This window comes from Mustela putorius, unplaced genomic scaffold, assembly GCF_011764305.1.
Source record: "Mustela putorius furo isolate JIRA1106 unplaced genomic scaffold, ASM1176430v1.1 tig00000145_pilon_pilon_pilon, whole genome shotgun sequence".
NCBI classification, from domain to species: Eukaryota; Metazoa; Chordata; class Mammalia; order Carnivora; family Mustelidae; genus Mustela; species Mustela putorius.
This window is the reverse complement of record NW_025421294.1, coordinates 46956393-46975263: the sequence shown is the minus strand read 5'-3', so window position 1 is coordinate 46975263 and position 18871 is coordinate 46956393. Positions and strand designations below refer to the sequence as shown.

Sequence of the window (18871 nt, the reverse complement as noted above, 5' to 3'; positions counted from 1 at the left end):
ACCACAGTTCAAAACATTTTTATAGTGCCATTAAAAATTCTAATATTAACTTACCAAAACTGAATGCTGTCTAAACAGTTTTAAAATCTATTCTGAATCAGAACTACACACTGTATCTCTCTAGCTCTAATTCCCTTGCTCAGTTCAGATTACTTCAAACCATGCTGTTCCTAGTCATCAAAATGAACCAGACTCATCAAAGAACCAGTATAACACCAAAATAAAAGGACTTAAATTAGGCCAGTAGATGATCTGCTTTTTGCTTCTGAGAAGTTTAATGAGACAACCAATGTATTCATTTGTTCATTTAAAAACTATTTATTGAACATCCGCTGTATGCTCAGCACTACATAGGGCACTGGGAGGTACAGAGAGAGACTTGGCAATAGTTTTGCCCTTGTGGAATTTACTATCGCAATAGAAGAAAACGGGCATTTATCAAATACCTTCCCCCAAATTTGTGCAGTAGATTGTGGTATGTGTGCAGAAGAAGCAACAAAACCCTTTATAGGAGTAGGGGATACATGGCTCTCTGAAGCAAATGTTGCAGTCAGAAATTGGAGCTTGAATCGAAATGCTCTCATCTGTTAAACTAAATTTGGCTGGTGAGTGAAATTTTTCTGGATGTGTAAGTGATGCAAATTTATGCAAATACTCTATATCCTGACTCTTCACACCCCTTTTTGTACAATTTCCTTATTGAGCTCATTGCAGTTCAAATAATGTTTATACTGTAGAGAAAGTCTTAAGACTGCATGAGCTTTGAAATTATGAGAAAGTTTAGAGCCAGTTTTTTTTTTTTTTTAATGTTTGCAACTTTATAAATCTGTTACATTTTAGATTGTTTTAAAGGTGGATATATTCATTGTAGCCTATCTATTATTTTAGTCTGATAAAATCTCAGGGGTATATATGTAAATTGTCTGATGTAATTTTGCAGTATCTAATTCATATCTATTTCTTAGTTTGGTGGAGATAGAAGTATGTATTATTAAAAAACATGGAAATATTATCATTTTTGAAGAAAAAATATAGAAGATAATAGTAAGAAAAACGCCAACCTTAGCTTCATTCTCTTGGAAAAATATTACACATTTAAAGCTATCTGCCGGGCGCCTGGGTGCCTCAGTGGTTAAGCCGCTGCCTTCGGCTCAGGTCATGATCTCAGGGTCCTGGGATCGAGTCCCGCATCGGGCTCTCTGCTCAGCAGGGAGCCTGCTTCCTCCTCTCTCTCTCTGCCTGCCTCTCTGCCTACTTGTGATTTCTCTCTGTCAAATAAATAAATAAAATCTTTAAAAAAAAATAAAGCTATCTGCCATCCTTAAGTAACTAATTTGCAGAATTTAAAATTATGTGTAATTTAATGTCTTAAAGATGTATGGTTATGACAATGCACTTTGCCAATTTATTCCTCACTTGTTTATGTGTACATTCTCTAAGAACCTTTTTCTTTGTATTAGTTTCTTGAATTGGAGGCTGTTTTTCATTACACCTTGCTTTGTAAGGTTTACCAAAAGACTTACACAACACAAATAGAAAGAAGGATATAATTTGTGAGATTATAAATGGCATCTTTTTACTGTAATAAAATAAGCAAAGAATAAATAAAACTGAATTAAACTCATTAGTGAGATATGAAACAACACACACAAAAAAAAAACTTGAAGTATTTAATAGCAAATTTAATAGCAAATCTTCAAAGAGTCCCCCTTTTGTAATAAATGTTTGACTCAGGTGGGAAGCCTGGCAGTGCTTTTCAGGATGCTAGATTTTCTAGTGTCTCTGCGGTCAGGTAAGAGGAGAACTGTGTGGTCCATGTACACGACAGTGGCATCCTCCTATCTATGGGATTGAGAAGAGAGAAAAAAATTAGGAAGCATGGAAATACAGTCTAATTCTAAAATAATTTATTTTTAATCCTGTCAGTGACTTCCATTATGTAGACTCTGGCTTCAATTTGTTCTTTGTTCTTCAAATGCCCAGTACCTTGGTTTTGCTGTCATGTTGGGATGAGCGGAGGGAGAAAAATGAGGGAAGGGGGAAGGAGAGTAAGAATGTGGAAGCTGAAGGCAGGTAGGGCTCAAATCTTCTATCAGTTACATGCTGTATCACTTTAGGCAAGTTACAACTTTCTAAACCTCAGTTTCTACCTCCGTGAATGGGTATAACAATAGTTCCTACTGCATAAGATTTGTTTTGACACTTTGTGGAAACATAGCATGTAATGTGCTCTATACAGTACACCATACAATAAGCTATTATGAGGAAATTTAAAACAGAAGAGAGTATATGCTAAACGTCAAATAAGTACTAAGAACAGATAGAAACAATGAAAGGCCTAGAGAAGAAAGGGATGTAAAAATAGTAACATTTGATGTATTGTAGTGGCTTCCACACATAAATGAAGGAGATGTAATTAATAGTCTTAGTAAATCATAGTCAAATTTTGGTTTCAGAAGCTACACAATCCAGAATATGTGTCTCCCCCTTCCTGAATTTTCTGTTATGGTCGCAATTCACAATTCAGTAATTTGCTTTAGAGTCAGTTAAAGAGCTTTTTATTGGTTCAAACAAACACATGGGCTGTCAGTAGTTACTACCAGGTGCTGGAAATACTGAAGGAGTTTTGAAAGCATCCAGTTTGGCATTGCAACTGCAGGAGTCTCTTAGTAACTGTTGTCATGTATAATATCCTCTGACAGAACTTAATATTTTAGCTGATACTGGAAGAAGATACAGAAACTCTGGTGCTTAAATTTCTCTGTTAGTGAAATTCTCATGTTAAATATTTTTATGCTAAATACTTCAGTTCCAAATATATTAATGCTTCTAATAACTTCCCATAACCTAACCCGGAGTATTGGTAGTGATCAGTTAGATGAGAAGGTACAAATAAATTGTTCTGTTCACCCCAAACATAAATGCAGCTGACTCTCCTCAGTGACAGAATATAAATAGATCATGTTATATAAGGCACATAGAGGTTTTTTTTAACCTTTCAAAAGAATTAGCATTGCACATAGCATTACTATTTAAGAATTTCCCCTACATGGAACATGGTGTTTGAAAGTCTACCCCCACTGGCACTCATCAAAACCAAGAAAGCAAACAAAGAAAATACTGTATTTTGAGGAGTCTTGGTAGGTGAACACAGATTGATGTAAGCATAGACAGAATGCCCTGAACGATGCTGAGAATAGGCATCTGGTTAAATGAAGTTTCCAGTGAACAGAAAGTCTAGCAGAAAACTTAGTTACCTGTCACAAAAGTCAGATGGCTATTTTTACTGACCCAGAAAATAAAGTAGCACACAGAAGGGTCCTTAAATTTTATAACTACTTTGTGAGTCCTGACTGTATTCTTACTACTTCTAGTACAAGTGACAGCCAAGAGATATCAGTCTAGTTAATTTACATCAGAAAGATCTTCAGTAGACTCAAATCTCTTTGCCCAGGATGAAATCCTTTAGGAACTCATGATTCAGTGACATTGGTGGTTCTTTTTGTTTGTTTGTTTTGTTTTTAATTTAATTTTTTTCAGTGTTCCAAAATTCATTGTTCATGCACCACACCCAGTGGTCCGTTGCAATACGTACCCTCCATAATACCCACCACCAGGCTCACCCAACCCCCTACCCCCTCCAAAACCCTCAGTTTGTTTCTCAGAGTCCACAGTTTCTCATGGTTTGTCTCCCCCTCCAAATTCCCCCAACTCACTCCTCTCCATCTCCCAATGTCTTCCTTGTTATTCCTTATGCTCCACAGGTGAAACCATATGATACTTGATTCTCTCTGCTTGACTTATATCACTCAGCATAATCTCTTCCAGTCCCATCCATGTTTATACAAAAGTTGGGTATTCATCCTTTCTGATGGAGGCATAATACTCTATTGTATATATGGACCATATCTTTTTTTTTTTAAGATTTTATTTATTCATTTGACAGAGATCACAAGTAGGCAGAGAGGCAGGCAGAGAGAGAGGAAGGGAAGCAGGCCCCCTGCTGAGCAGAGGGCCTGATGTGGGGCTTGATCCCAGGACCCTGAGATCATGACCTGAGCCAAAGGCAGAGGCTTAACCCACTGAGCCACGCAGGTGCCCCTGGACCATATCTTCTTTATCCATTCGTCCATTGAAGGGCATCTTGGTTCTGCTATTGTTGAATGAACATTGGGGTACAGATGGCCCTTCTTTTCACTACATCTGTATCTTTAGGGTCAATAATACCCAGAAGTGCAATTGCAGGATCATAGGGTCGCTCTATTTTTAATTTCTTAAGGAATCTCCACACTGTTCTCCAAAGTGGCTACACCAACTTGCATTCTCCACCAACGGTGTAAGAGGGTTCCTCTTCAACACTTTTTGTTTACTGTCTTGTTAATTTTGGCCATTCTAACTGGTGTAAGTTGGTATCTCAACGTGGTTTTGTTTTGAACTTCCCTGATGGCTAATGATGAACATTTTTTCATGTGTCTGTTAGCCATTTCTATGTCTTCTTTGGAAAAGTGTCTGTTCATGTCTTCTGCCCATGTTTTGACGTGATAATCTGTTTTGTGTGTGTTGAGTTTGAGGGGTTCTTTATAGATCTTTGATATCAATCCTTCATCTGTAGTCATTTGTGTAATATCTTCTCCCATTCCTCAAATGTCATTTGCAAATATCTTCTCCCATTCCGTGGTTTGCCTCTTTGTTTCATTGACTGTTTCCTTTGCTGTGCAGAAACTTTTGATCTTGATGAAGTCCCAAAAGTTCATTTTCGCTTTTGTTTCCTTTGCCTTTGGAGATGTATCTTAGAAGAAGTTGCTGTGGCTGTTATTGAAGAGGTTACTCCTATGTTCTCCTCTAGGATTTTGATAGATTCCTGCCTCACACTGAGGCCTTTTATCCATTTTGAGTTTATCTTTGTGTATGGGGAGTGGAACCAGCATTCATGTCCTAGAGGTAGAAAGAATACCCCCCAAGATTAACAAATCTAGAAAGACCTCAAAGCATGAATCATAATGATGAATCATAATTTTAGACAAGAGCTTTTGAGAGCAACTAAGGGTAAGAAATTCCTTATGTACAGTGGAAGGTCCATCAGAATAACATCAGACCTATCCACAGAATCCTGGCAAGACGGAAAGGGCTGGCAAGACATATTCAGGGCACTAAATGAAAAGAGCATGCAGCCAAGAATACTTTATCCAGCAATATTTACATTCAAAATAGATGGAGAGATAAAGAGCTTCCAAGACTGGTGAGGTTTAAAAGAGTATGTGACCACCAAGCCAGCACTACAAGAAATATTAAGGGGGGGGCATCTATAAAAGAAGAAAGAACTCAAGAGTGTCATAGAACAGAAATTTACAGAGACAATCTATAGAAACAAGGACTTCACAGGCAGTATGATGTCAATAAAAACATCTTTCAATAATCACTCTGAACGTGAACGGCCTAAATGCTCCCATAAAATGGCACAGTGTTGCAGATTGGATAAAACAATAGGACCTGCCCATATGTTGTCTACAAGAGACTCATTTTGAGTCTAAGGAAACATCCAGACTGAAAGTGAAGGGATGGAGAAGCATCTTTCATGCCAGTGGGCCTCAAAAGAAAGCTGGGGTAGTGATTCTCATAGCAGATAAATTAGATTTTAAACTAAATACTGTACTCAGGGATAAAGAAGGACACTACATCATTCTTAAAGGGTCTATCCACCCAGAAGATCTAACAATTATAAATATTTATGCCCCCAATAGGGGAGCAGCCAACTACATAAGACAACTGTTAATCAAGATAAAGAGTCATATCAATATGAATACATTAATAGTAGGGGATCTTAACACACCACTCTCAGTAATAGATCATCCAAGCAGAAAATCAATAAAGAAACAAGAACATTGAATGACACATTGGACCATATGGACCTCATAGATATATACAGAACATTCCACACTAAAACAACAGAATACTCATTCTTCTCGAGTGCACATAGAAGTTTCTCCAGAATAGACCACATATGGGGTTACAAATCAGGGTTCAACCAATACCAAAAGATTAAGATTATTCCCTGCATATTCTCAGACCACAATGCTTTGAAACTGGAACTCAACCACAAGAAAAAGTTTGGAAGGACTTCAAACACTTAAAAGCTAAAGACCACCCTGCTTAAGAATGTTTGGATCAACCAGGAAATCAAAGAGAACTTAAATAATTTGTGGAAACCAATGAGAATGAAGAAACTTTGGTCTAAAACCTATGGGATAGGGCAAAAGCAGTCCTAAGGGGGAAATACATCTCCCTCAAAAAAATGGAAAGATCCAGAATACACCAGCTCTCTTTACACCTTAAAGAACTGAGGAATCAACAACAAATTAAGCCAACCCCACACACAAGAAGGGAAATTATCAAGATTATAACAAAGATCAATGAGATAAAAACTAGAGATACAGTAGAACACATCAACAAAACCAGAAGCTGTTTTTTTTTGTTTTTTTTTAAAGAATCAATAAGATCGATAAACCATTGGGCAAACTAATCCAAAAGAAAAAAGAGAGGACTCAAATTAATAAAATTATGAATGAAAAGGGAGAGATCATGACTAACATCAAGAAAATAGAAACAATCATCAGAAATTATCAACAGTTATATGCCAATAAGTTAAGCAACCTAGACGAAATGGATACATTCCTGGAAATTATAAACTTCCAAAACTGAATCAGGAAGAAAATGACAATTTGAATAGACCAGTATCTAGTAATGAGTTGAAACAGTGATCAAAAATCTCCCAAAAAAACAAGAGCCCAGGACCTAACAGATTCCCTGGAGAGTTCTACCAAACATTCAAAAAAGAAATAATATCAATTCTTTGTAGCTGTTTAAAAAAAAAGAAAAGACAAAAGAAAGAAAGAAAGAAATAGAAGGAAAAGTTCCAGACTCTTTTTATGAAGCCAGCATTACCCTGATCCCCAAACCAGGAAAAGAACCCACCAAAAAGGAGAATTTCAGTCCAATATCCTGATGAATATGGTTGCCAAGATTCTTAACAAGATCCTTGCTAGTAGGATCCAACAGTACATTAAAAAAATTATCCACCATGACCAGGTGGGATTTATCCATGGGATGCAAGGGTGGTTCAACATTTGCAAATCAATGTGACAGAAGACTCCACCCCCAAACTACTAGAACTTATACAGCAATTCAAATGTGACAAGATACAAAAATCAATGTACAGAAATCAGTTGCTTTCATATACGCTAACAATGAAAAAATAGAAATGGTAATTATAGAATCGATTCCATTTACTATAGCATCAAGAACCATAAGATAAAGAACACTCATGAAAGAAATTGAAGAAGACACAAAAAGATGGAAGAGCATTCCATGCTCATTGTTAAAATTATACTGCCTAGAGCCATCTATACTTTCGGTGCCATCCTGATCAAAATTCCACAGACATTTTTCAAAGAACTGAAACAAACAATCCTAAAATTTGTATGGAACCAGAAAAGAACCCGAATTGCTAAGGAAATGTTGAAAAACAAAACAAAATAAAACTGGGGGTATCACGTTACCTGATTTCAAGCATTACTACAAAGCTGTGTTCACTAAGACAGTATGGCTCTAGCACAAAAACAGACACATAGACCAGTGGAACAGAGTATAGAGCTCAGATTATGGACCCTCAACTCTATGGTCAAATAATCTTTGACAAGGCAGGAAAAAATATACAGTGGAAAAAAGACAGCCTCTTCAATAAATGGTGCTGGGAAAATTGGATAGCTATGTGTAGAAGAATGAAACTTGACCATTCTCTTACACCATACACAAAGGTTGTTATTTGACCCAATAAGCATTCATGTAAGTGTGTCAAAATCAGTGGGAAATAATCGGAAGATATCCTCCTTCACCACCTGCCAGTCAGCTTCATAAGACCAAAATTCTTGACAAGGATCTTTACACTAATTTTGTGGGATCAGTGGCAGCTAGGCACCATACCGGATATTCAAGGACACAGGGTGCAGCACTCCCCTGCCTTACACGTGCTCTCTGTGAGCCGGGTTGTAAAGACACCCACGTGAAAGAACTTCAGATCATTTTCCAGTGTCTGTGACATCAGTCTTAACCATGCATGTGACAGTTGTACCTTACCTGGGGAGTTTGTTGGAGTTCAGATACTCTGTTGTGTTCCTAGCATCTCACTGACCAGACAGCACCACTATGATGAGAAACAAGTGTTAATTGTGAATACAGGAATACTGTGAACTGAAATAGTTAAATTTTCTCACCCGAAGCACATTTTACTCATACTTGCAAATATCTGGACGTATTTTAACTTCATAATTTTTCTGCCAGAAAATAAATTGAATGGTGATTTAGAAAACATAAGGCCAAAAAGATGGGGGAAAAAGAAGCAAAAAATAGAGTGAGTCTCATTTTATTATAAAATCTGGGCTGACTGGCCATATAATTAGCTAGTTAATTAGGAAAAATAATTAGCATCTTAAGATGTTCACTTCATCATCTGTACATTGGAGACCTTATTTCCCTGGAACTTCTCAGGAATTTTTGATGCCTAAGAAAAAGTATAGTAAACGACATTTGAGGATTATAAACTACCATATTGTAAGAAATCATTAGCACCAACTATTTGTTTGAAAACAGTAAATAACCAACAAAGAATTATAGTCATACCTTATTTGGATAGTTAATCAAATATAAATGTATTTATTTGTATAGGGAAAAAATGACAGGGGAGGAGAAAATACAATTGGAATGTTAATTTTTGCTATCATAATTTTCCTTTCACTAAACTTGTCCTGCATAAGAGCATGTTAAGAAAGTAACTGAACAACTGTGTTGATTGCCAAAGGGTTAATTTTGTCATCCCCAAGACCCACTCTTTTTATTTTATTTTATTTTATTCAAGGATATATAATATCTTTCATTTATTCAAAGATATATAATAAAATATATCCTTTTATTCAAGGATATATATAAAAGAGGAAAAAAAAGAAAAATATGGGAGATGACATTAATGCTTAAGAATAAGGTGAGTAGGGGCGCCTGGTTGGCTCAGTGAGTTAAAGCCTCTGCCTTCGGCTCAGGTCATGATCTCAGGGTCCTGGGATCGAACCCCACATCGGGCTCTCTGCTTAGCGGAGAGCCTGCTTCCTCCTCTCTCTTTCTCTGCCTGCTTCTCTGCCTACTTGTGATCTCTCTCTCTCTGTCCAATAAATAAACAAAATCTTTAAAAAAAAGAATAAGGTGAGTAGATTTTTTTTTAAAGATTTTATTTATTTATTTATTTGTCAGAGAGAGATCACAAGTAGATGGAGAGGCAGGCAGAGAGAGAGAGAGAGGGAAGCAGGCTCCCCGCTGAGCAGAGAGCCCAATGCGGGACTCCATCCCAGGACCCCGAGATCATGACCCGAGCCGAAGGCAGTGGCTCAACCCACTGAGCCACCGAGGCGCCCAGTAGATTTTTTTATAGTCAGAAAATATAGCCTTTATTGTGTTGATTATTTTTAAAATTTGAGTATATTTGACACACAATGTTACATTAGTTGCAGGTGCACAACTTAGTGATTTGACAAGTTTATACATTATGCCATGCTCACCACAAGTGTAGCTGCCATTTCTCCCATTCCATTGCTATTACAATACCACTATTTTTCTTGTGCTCTGTTGTTTATTCCCATGACTTATTCCATAACTGGAGGCCTGTATCTCCCTCTCTCCCTTTCACTCATTTTGCCAAACCTCCAGCCCCTCTCCCCTCTGGCAATCATCAGTTTTTCTATTTATAGCCCTAATTATGCTTTTTTTTTTCACTTTCTTAAAGATTTCATTTATGAGTGGAGTCATATGGTATTTATCTTTCCCAGTCTGATTTATTTCACTTAGCTTAATGCCCTCTAGGTCCATCCATGTTGCTTCAAATGGTATGATCTGATCCTTGTTATGGCTGTGTGATATTCCTCTGTGTGTGTGTGTGTGTGTACGTGTACAAATAATGTAGCAGTAAACAGTAAGCAAAGGAGTGCATATACCTTTCTCAGTTCATGTTTCATTTTTCCTGGGTAAATAACCAATAAAGGAACTATTGGATCATATGGTATTTCTAGTTTTAATTATTTGAGGAACCTACATACTGTTTTCCACAGGGGCTTTACCAGTTTATATTCCCACCAACAGTGCACAAGGATTCCTTTTTCTCCACATCTTCGCCAATCCTTAGTGTTTCTTGTCTTTGATTTTAGTCATTCTGACAGGTATGAGGTAATATCTCATGGTGGTTTTGATTTGTATTTCCCTGATGATGAGTGATGTTGAGCATTTTTTTCCTGTCTTTAGCCACCTGTGAGTCTTCTTTGGAAAAATATCAAGTCCTCTGCTCATTTTTAAATTGGATTTTTCTTTTCTAGTGTTGAGCAAAATGAATACATTTTTGACCTGAAGAAAGAAAGGATCCTTATAGAGATGAAATTAGAAAACTGTAAGATAATAAAAAAATTAGTAGGTAAAGCATCCCAGTTCTCTTTGCAGTGTTTATTTTAATGACCACTGCAAAACATTAACCTGAAAATAAGTAAGTTAATGAAACAAATGATGTTTCTCTGTGCTTTTTCTCATCATCCCTCAGCTACCACAAGATACAGCAATTCTGGTATCTCTGGAGATAAACCTGCCTGTTCACCTTGTCCCTTTCCTTGCCATTAGCTAGTATCCAATCAAAACCATTTCATTTGTCAATGTAAGTTAGGACCAAAAAAAAAAAAAGGTGGCAAATCTTTTGAATAGATGTTTAGGTTCATTCTTCTCACTCTGCAGATGATGGAAACCAAGCCCATGATGGTCCTATGCTTATATGAGGTCAAGTACCTAAATTAGTGGCAGAAGCAAGAGAAAAACCCAAACTTCCTGACTCAGGCTTCTTGTCTTCTTTCCAGTATACCATGCTCCCAACATTTAAAACTTGTAGTATTCATCAGTGAACCCTGGTGGATACACTGGCGATTTTATGGGAAATCAGAAAATGGTAGTATGGTTTTCTAAGGGAATAGAGTGTACTATTAGGGACAGAGTGTACTATTAGAAATAAATTTATCCTTAATATTTGTTTCAGTTTCACATTTAGGTCTTTCATCCATTTTGAGTCTATTTCTTGTGTATGGTGTAAGTAAATGGTCCAGTTTCATTCTTTTGCGTGTTTATACAAAACTGGCTGTCTTTTTTTTTTTTTCATTCTTTTGCGTGTTTATACAAAACTGGCTGTCCAGTTTTCCCAGCACCGTTTGTTGAACAGTGTCTTTTTTCCACTGGATATTCTTTCATGCTTCATTGAAGATTATCATAGAGTTAAGTGTCCATTTCTGAGTTCTCTGTTCTGTTCCACTGATCTGTGTGTCTGTTTTTATGCCAGTACCATACTGGCTTGATTATTACAGCTTTGTAATAGACCTTGAAGTCCATAATTGTGATGTCACCAGCTTTGGTTTTCTTTTTCAACATTCCTCCGGTTATTCAGGGTCTTTTCTGGCTCCACACAAATTTTAGGATTATTTGTTCCAGCTCTGTGAAAAATGTTGTAGGTATTTTGATAGGGATTGCAGTGAATGTATAGATTGCTCTAGGTAGCATAGACATTTTAACAATATTTGTTCTTCCAGTGCATGAGCATGGGACGTTTTTCCATTTCTTTGTGTCTTTCTCAATTTCCTTCATGAGTATTCTATAGTTTTCTGAGCCAGATGCTTTGTATCTTTGGTTAGATTTACTCTTAGGTGTCTTATGTTTTGGATGGAATTGTAAATGGGATCGACTTCTTAATTTCTCTTTCTTGTCTTGCTGTTGGTGTATAGAAATGCAACTGATGGGGCATCTGGGTGGCTTAGATGGTTGAGCATTTGCCTTGAGCTCAGGTCATGATTTCTAGTCCTGGGATTGAGCCCCACATCAGGCTCCCAGCTCAGTGGGGAGCCTGCTTCTCCCTCTGCCTCTCCCTCTGCTTATGCTCTGACTCTCTCTTTCTCTCTCAAATGAATAAAAAAAAAGAAATGCAACTGATTTCTGTGCATTGATTTTATATCCTGACACTACTGAATTCCTGAATGCTTTCTAGCAGTTTTGGAGTGGAGTCTTTTGGGTTTTCCACATAAAGTATCATATCATCTGCAAGGAGTGAGAGTTCGATGACTTCTTTGCTGATTTGGATGCCTTTTTTTTTTTTTCTTCTTCTTGTCTGATTGCTGAGGCTAGGACTTCTGTTGAATAGTAGTGGTGATTGTGAACTTCCCTGCCATGTTTCTGACCTTAGGGGGGAAAGCTCTTACATTTCTTCATTGAGAATGGTATTCCCTGTGGGTTTTTAATAAATGGCTTTTATGATATTGAGGTAGGTACCCTCTATCCCTACACTTTGAAGAGTTTTGATCAAGAAAGGATCCTGTACTTTGTCAAGTGCTTTTTCAACATCTATTGAGAGTATCATATGGATCTTGTTCTTTCTTTTATTAATATATTGTATCACATTGATTGATTTGTGGATGTTGAACCAACCTTGCAGCCCAGGAATAAATCCCACTTGGTCATGGTGAATAATCCTTTTAATGTACTATTGGATCCTACTGGCTAGTATTTTGGTGAGAATTTTTGCATCCATGTTCATTAGGGATATTGGTCTGTAATTCTCCTTTTTGATAGGATCTCTGGTTTTGGTTTTGGGATCAAGGTAATGCTGGCCTCATAAGATGAGTTTGGAAGTTTTCCTTCCATTTATATTTTTTGGAACAGTTTCAGAAGAATAGGTATCCAAAATCCTTGAGCAGCACACAGGGAGTAACCTCTTTTGACCTTGGCCACGGCAGGCAAAAATGAACTTTTGGGACTTCATCAAAATTAAAAGGTTTTGCACAGCAAAGGAAATAGTTGACAAAACCAAAAGGCAGCCTACAGAATGGGAAAAGATATTTGCAAAAGTTTTATCAGATAAGAGGCTAGTGTCCAAAATTTGTAAAAAAAAGTTATCAAACTCAATACCCATAGAAAAAAATAATCCAATCAAGAAATGGACAAAATACAAAAACAGACATTTCTCCAAAGAAGACAACCAAATGGTCAGCAGACACACAAAAACGCTCACATCACGTGGCATCTTGGAAGTACAAATCAAAACCAAAATGAGATACCACCTCACACCAGTCAGAATGGCTAAAATTACCAAGTCAGGAAAAACAGATGTTGGGGAGGATGGGGAAAAAGGACTATCCTTTTATGCTGTTGGTGGAATGCAAGCTGGTGCAGCCACTCTGGAAAACAGTACAGAGGTTCTTCAAAAAGTTGAAAATAGAGCTACCCTATAATCCAGCAATAGCACTACTGGGTATTTACTCCGAAGATACAAATGTAGTGATCCAAAGGGATATCTGCACCCCAGTGTTTATAGCAGCAATATCCACCATAGCCAAATTATGTAAAGAGCCCAAATGTCCATCAACAGATATGGATAAAGAAGATGTGGTATATATATACATTGGAATATTACTCAGTCTTAAAAAAAAGAATGAAATCTTGCCATTTGCAATGATGTGCATAGAACTAGAGGGTATTATGATAAGTGAAAAGTCAGAGAAAGACAATTAAATGATTTCACTCATATATGAGATTTAAAAAACAAAACAGAGGAACATAGGGAAATGGAGAAAAAAATAAAACAAGAAAAAGCAGAGAGGAAGACAAACCATAAGGGACTCAGAGACTCTTAATCATAGGAAACAGACTGAGGTTTGCTGTGGGGGAAGGATGGTGGGGGAATGGAGTAATTGGGTGATGGTTGTTAAGGAAGGCAAGGTGATGTAATTAACACTAGGTATTATATACAACTGATGAATCACTGATCTCTGCCTCTGAAACCAATAACATACTATATGTTAATTAATTGAATTAAAATAAAAAAGAGTAATGTTTAACTTAGTCTTTATTCAATGTACCCCCAGAATTTAGTCCCCTGCACTGTACTATAAGCTCCACAATATCAGAAATGTTTGCCTTGTTTCCTAGTGTATCCCCAGTACCTCACGCAGTGTTAGGTCCTTGAAAAAATAGGTGGTCAATAAATCTTTGTGGATAGAATAAATAAAATGAATAAAATAAAAGACAGTGAACAAAGGCATGGACCTTGTCCTCTATTGGAAATTATGGTATAGAAACAGTTTTATTGCAAAGTCAAATATCCCAAGTGCTATAATGAAGGGCTCAAGTTCTCTGTGATGAGTGAAATTAATAACAAGAGGTGAAGTCAGCAGAAATGGGGATTCATTAAATCTTTCAATGAGCAGTAGTTCTATATCCTGCCTTTATGAACTGGAAAAGGCTTATTTATTTAGAATTTTTCTGGGTGCAAGAACAGTGAGACAAGTAATCTCAAAGGAGGGAAATGGAATTTATCATAATGAGACATATATTTCTTTGGGATTGAGGTACAGAGATCACTATACAGCCAGGAATCACAGAAACAGGAAAACTTTCAAAAACAGACCCAGCTCTATCTATCCCTCTCAGGAGCTGAAGGGCAGACAGTGCAGCTTTGCTAGTCTTGCCTAGTCAAGCTCTCTCTCAATACCAGATCATTACCTCTGCTTCTTTGTGCTCTTAATACATCAATCATCACTGCAGTTTCCTTTTACTTCCTTTTGTTTTCATTGCCTCCTCCTTTATTAAAACACTTGCACTTCCGTTCCAAATGCTAACACCCTCAATATCTTATCTTTAAAGTGCCAAGTGAAGGGACACCTGGGTGGCTAAGTCAGATAAGAGACCACCTTTTGATTTCAGCTTAGGTCATGATCTCAGTGTCCTGGGATCAAGCCCTGCATGGGCTCTGTCCTTAGCAGGGAGTCTGCTTCTCTCCCTCTCTCTCTGCCCCTTCCCCTGCTTGTGAGCTCTCTCTCTCTAAAATAAATAAATCTTTAAAACAAAAATGCGAAGTGAAATATCTTGTAAGTAAGTAACTAGCTACCCAACATAAAGGCAATTTTTGGCTCAGGGCTATGTAGCATGTTGACATTTCAATAGGACTATCAACAGTTAACAAATTTCTGAGAAGAAATCCTGGGAAAGTGGGCAGGTATAAAATACAACTAGTGAGAACATGTACTTATTGGCTATTTTTTTAGATTATTAAATCAATGGTTAAATAAAATTCATGATTATCATCATATCACTGAATTACTGTATTACTCTGGTACATTTTCCTCCAGTCTATTTTCGTGCATATATTTCTAATACTATGCACATACTTTTTAAAAAATATATGGGGTTCATTATAGATCCTGGATATCAACCTTTTGTCTGTACTGTCATTTGCAAATATTTTCTCCCATTTCGTGGGTTGCCTCTTTGTTTTCTTGACTGTTTCCTTTGCTGTGCAGAAGCTTTTGATTTTGATGAAGTCCCAAAAGTTTATTTTTGCTTTTGTTTCCTTTGCCTTTGGAGACATATCTTGAAAGAAGTTGCTGTGGCTGATATCGAAGAGATTACTGCCTATGTTCTCCTCTAGGATTCTGATGGACTCCTGTCTCACGTTGAGGTCTTTTATCCATTTTGAGTTTATCTTTGTGTATGGTGTAAGAGAATGGTCGAGTTTCATTCTACTTATAGCTGTCCAGTTTTCCCAGTACCATTTATTGAAGAGACTTTTTTCCACTGTATATTTTTTCCTGTTTTGTCGAAGATTAATTGACCATAGAGTTGAGGGTCCATATCTGTGCTCTCTACTCTGTTCCATTGGTCTATGTGTCTGTTTTTATGCCAATACCATGCTGTCTTGGTGATCACAGCTTTGTAGTAAAGCTTGAAATCAGGTAACATTATGCCCCCAGCTTTATTTTTGTTGAGTGAAATAAGTCAAGCAGAGAGAGTCAATTATCATATGGTTTCACTTATTTGTGGAGCATAACAAAAAGCATGGAGGACAAGGGGTGTTAGAGAGGAGAAGGGAGTTGGGGTAAATTGGAAGGGGAGGTGAATCATGAGAGACTATGGACTCTGAAAAACAATCTGAGGGGTTTGAAGTGGTGGGGGGGTGGGAGGTTGGGGTACCAGGTGGTGGGTATTATAGAGGGCATGGATTGCATGGAGTACTGGGTGTGGTGAAAAAATAATGAATACTGTTTTTCTGAAAATAAATTAATTTAAAAAAAATTTTTTAAATGTGGGATCTCACTCTATATATTTTTTTAAAGATTTTATTTATTTATTTGACAGAGAAATCACAAGTGGCTAGAGAGGCAGGCAGAGAGAGGGAGAAGTAGGCTCCCTGCAGAGGAGAGAGCCCAATGTGGGGCTTGATCCCAAGACCCTGAGATCATGACCTGAGCTGAAGGCAGAGGCTTAACCCACTGAGCCATGCAGGTGCTCCTCACTCTATGTATTTTTATAAATCTCACATTTATGATTGCTTATATATATTCCTATTCCCCTAAAAACACAGATTTAAGTGACTATGTAATCTCTCTTAGAAATTCATCATCTTTACTGACCCCCAATTTCCTGCAATCAGGCTTGTACACACAATAACATACACTGCACCATCAATACAACTCTCCATATTTTTAATTTAATTATCTGTTTACCTATATTTTTCATTCTCAGAAATATTAGATATATACTGTAAGCCTAGGTGGTGTGAGGTACTAGGCGCACAAATATGAGTAAAATATTTTGCCATACGTCCAAATCCGAAGCCCATATCCAGACATGGAAACAACCTATTATGATGTAATAGTACAAGTAATAGTTTAAAAAAAAAAAAAAAAGGAAGAAGAATGCACGCAGAGCTGTGGATTCCAAGAGGAAGAAATGGCTAAATCTGCCACAAGAAACAAGCAAGGGAGGTTTCTTAGGGAAAATACTCTTATTAATACTGAAATTCTTATCAAAGAAACACAAACTGGTTAAGCTTGTAGCTGGAGAAGACAAAGGAGAGATTTGGCAAGCTGGAGAAATGTCTCTGCTATTTCAAATAGTTTAGAGTTTATCTTGAAAGCAAGAACAAGCCACTGAAGGATAAGACAAGTTAGAGATTGTTGGAACAACCCAGAGAAAGGTGAAGAAAGCTGATAGTGCTGAGGTCTTGGAAAGCAGTGAAGAGACTTGGAGATATTTAGGAGGTAAATAAAATGATGTTTATCCACCAATTAGATGTGAATTTTAGAGATATGGGAGCTGAAAATTTTTAGTGGGTTTATTAGTAGGTGGTGGATCTGTGGATATAATGCAGAGCCAGGATGGGTCAGTTTGGGCTTTACTTAGTTTGAAGTAATTAAAGAATATGAAACTAATAATACACTGTATGTTAATTAAATTGAATTTAAGTAAAAAATTTAGAAAAACAATAACCGGAAACAAAACAAAACAAAAAGGCCAACTGGGGTCATCTTTCCAAATGGTAACTGATAGCTTCCTCCAAAATTTCAATGACTCTACATTGCACTCAGAAACAAGTTTAAAATCCTTTAGAATTTTATGTCCGTGCTTAATCTGGCCTTACCTAATTTCCCATTATTATATCCTGTCCCTTTCCCTCTCCCTCACACTGTTCTATTGTTGCTACCCCCCTTCCCAACTAGAGTCTTTGTACCAGCAGTGCCTGAAATGCCTTTCCATCTACTTTCCTTCTCTTTCAACTAAATTCTGCTGGCTGCACAGACCACAGCTGTTTTTCTAGCTCTACATTGTTAGGACAGGCTGTGTGCTTTGTAACAAACATCATATAGTTGTTCATAAACTGGCCTTTTCCCTTCTGTAATATTCTTCTGTCTCTGAAGAATAGAACCTCCTCAAGGTCAGGTTAAGGATTTCTGTGTACCCATTGTCTCATACAGTTTCTGTATATATAATGGGCAATCAATAGATCCTCGTTGGAAAAATAAACAAAATAGTGGATGTTGAAGGAAAAAAAAAACATAAAGTCACTTATAGTTAGTATGACTTCAAGTGATTTTTAAAATCACCCTCTGGAACTTCAGTCTGAATACCAAAAATTGTAGACTGTATTATGCTAAATAAGAGAAGAAAATGAGTTAATTGAATTTCACTTTCAACAGTAAGAGCAGGACCACCCAAAGGATATTTTTTAGTTAATGAACCAGAAATTGACTGTTCCTGAAGATCCTTTCCCCCAATATTTTCTGTTGTGGTGGTAGTAAAATGCATATAACATAAAAATTACCATTTCATTTCCAAATTTTAAGATTAAATAAAGACGTAACGTGTGTGGTAGAGTACTTAGCTGTTCTCCAAATCTGTTTCTTCTGTTTCCTGTACTTACAACTATACTTTATTTCCCAGCTGTTCCATTAGTTCAGTATGGCCATATGGCTGGGTTGCAGCTCATGGCATGTGGTGTGTGAGCAGAAGGTAACACACTCCCCTTCCATACTTACTTCATAAAATACATGCATTGAGGGTTCATCCATGTTTTCTCCTTACCTAGTGAATAATGAGAGGATCAATGAGAGGATTTCAGGGGTAGTAGACTCACAAGCTGGAAGGATGCTGGCTTCCTGAATGATCATTTAGAAGTGTTCACTTGTGGGGCGCCTGAATGGCTCAGCGGGTTAAAGCCTCTGCCTTTGGCTCAGGTCATGATCCCAGGGTCCTGGGATCAAGTCACACGTTGGGATCTCTGCTCAGCAGGGAACCTGCTTCCCTTCTCTCTCTGCCTGCCTCTCTGCCTCCTTGTGATCTCTGTCTGTCAAATAAATAAATAAAATCTTTAAAAAAAAAAAGTGTTCACTTGCATTTATGATCAGTTAATGAGTGGAATTTGGAATTTTGATGCTTCACAGTGGTAGAATCTGGCACTATTCTAACAAATACGATATGT

At 37.2% G+C, this 18871-nt stretch overlaps 1 long non-coding RNA gene across 1 annotated transcript; it reads right to left on the bottom strand.

Moving 5' to 3' along the window:
* Positions 1-1681: 1681 nt before the first annotated feature.
* On the bottom strand, positions 1682-18582 carry LOC101691523. Its single transcript, XR_198366.3, has 3 exons — positions 18475-18582; positions 8134-8200; positions 1682-1842 (listed from the first exon to the last, which is right to left on the bottom strand). It is a non-coding gene; the product is annotated as an uncharacterized LOC101691523 (long non-coding RNA).
* Positions 18583-18871: the final 289 nt, after the last annotated feature.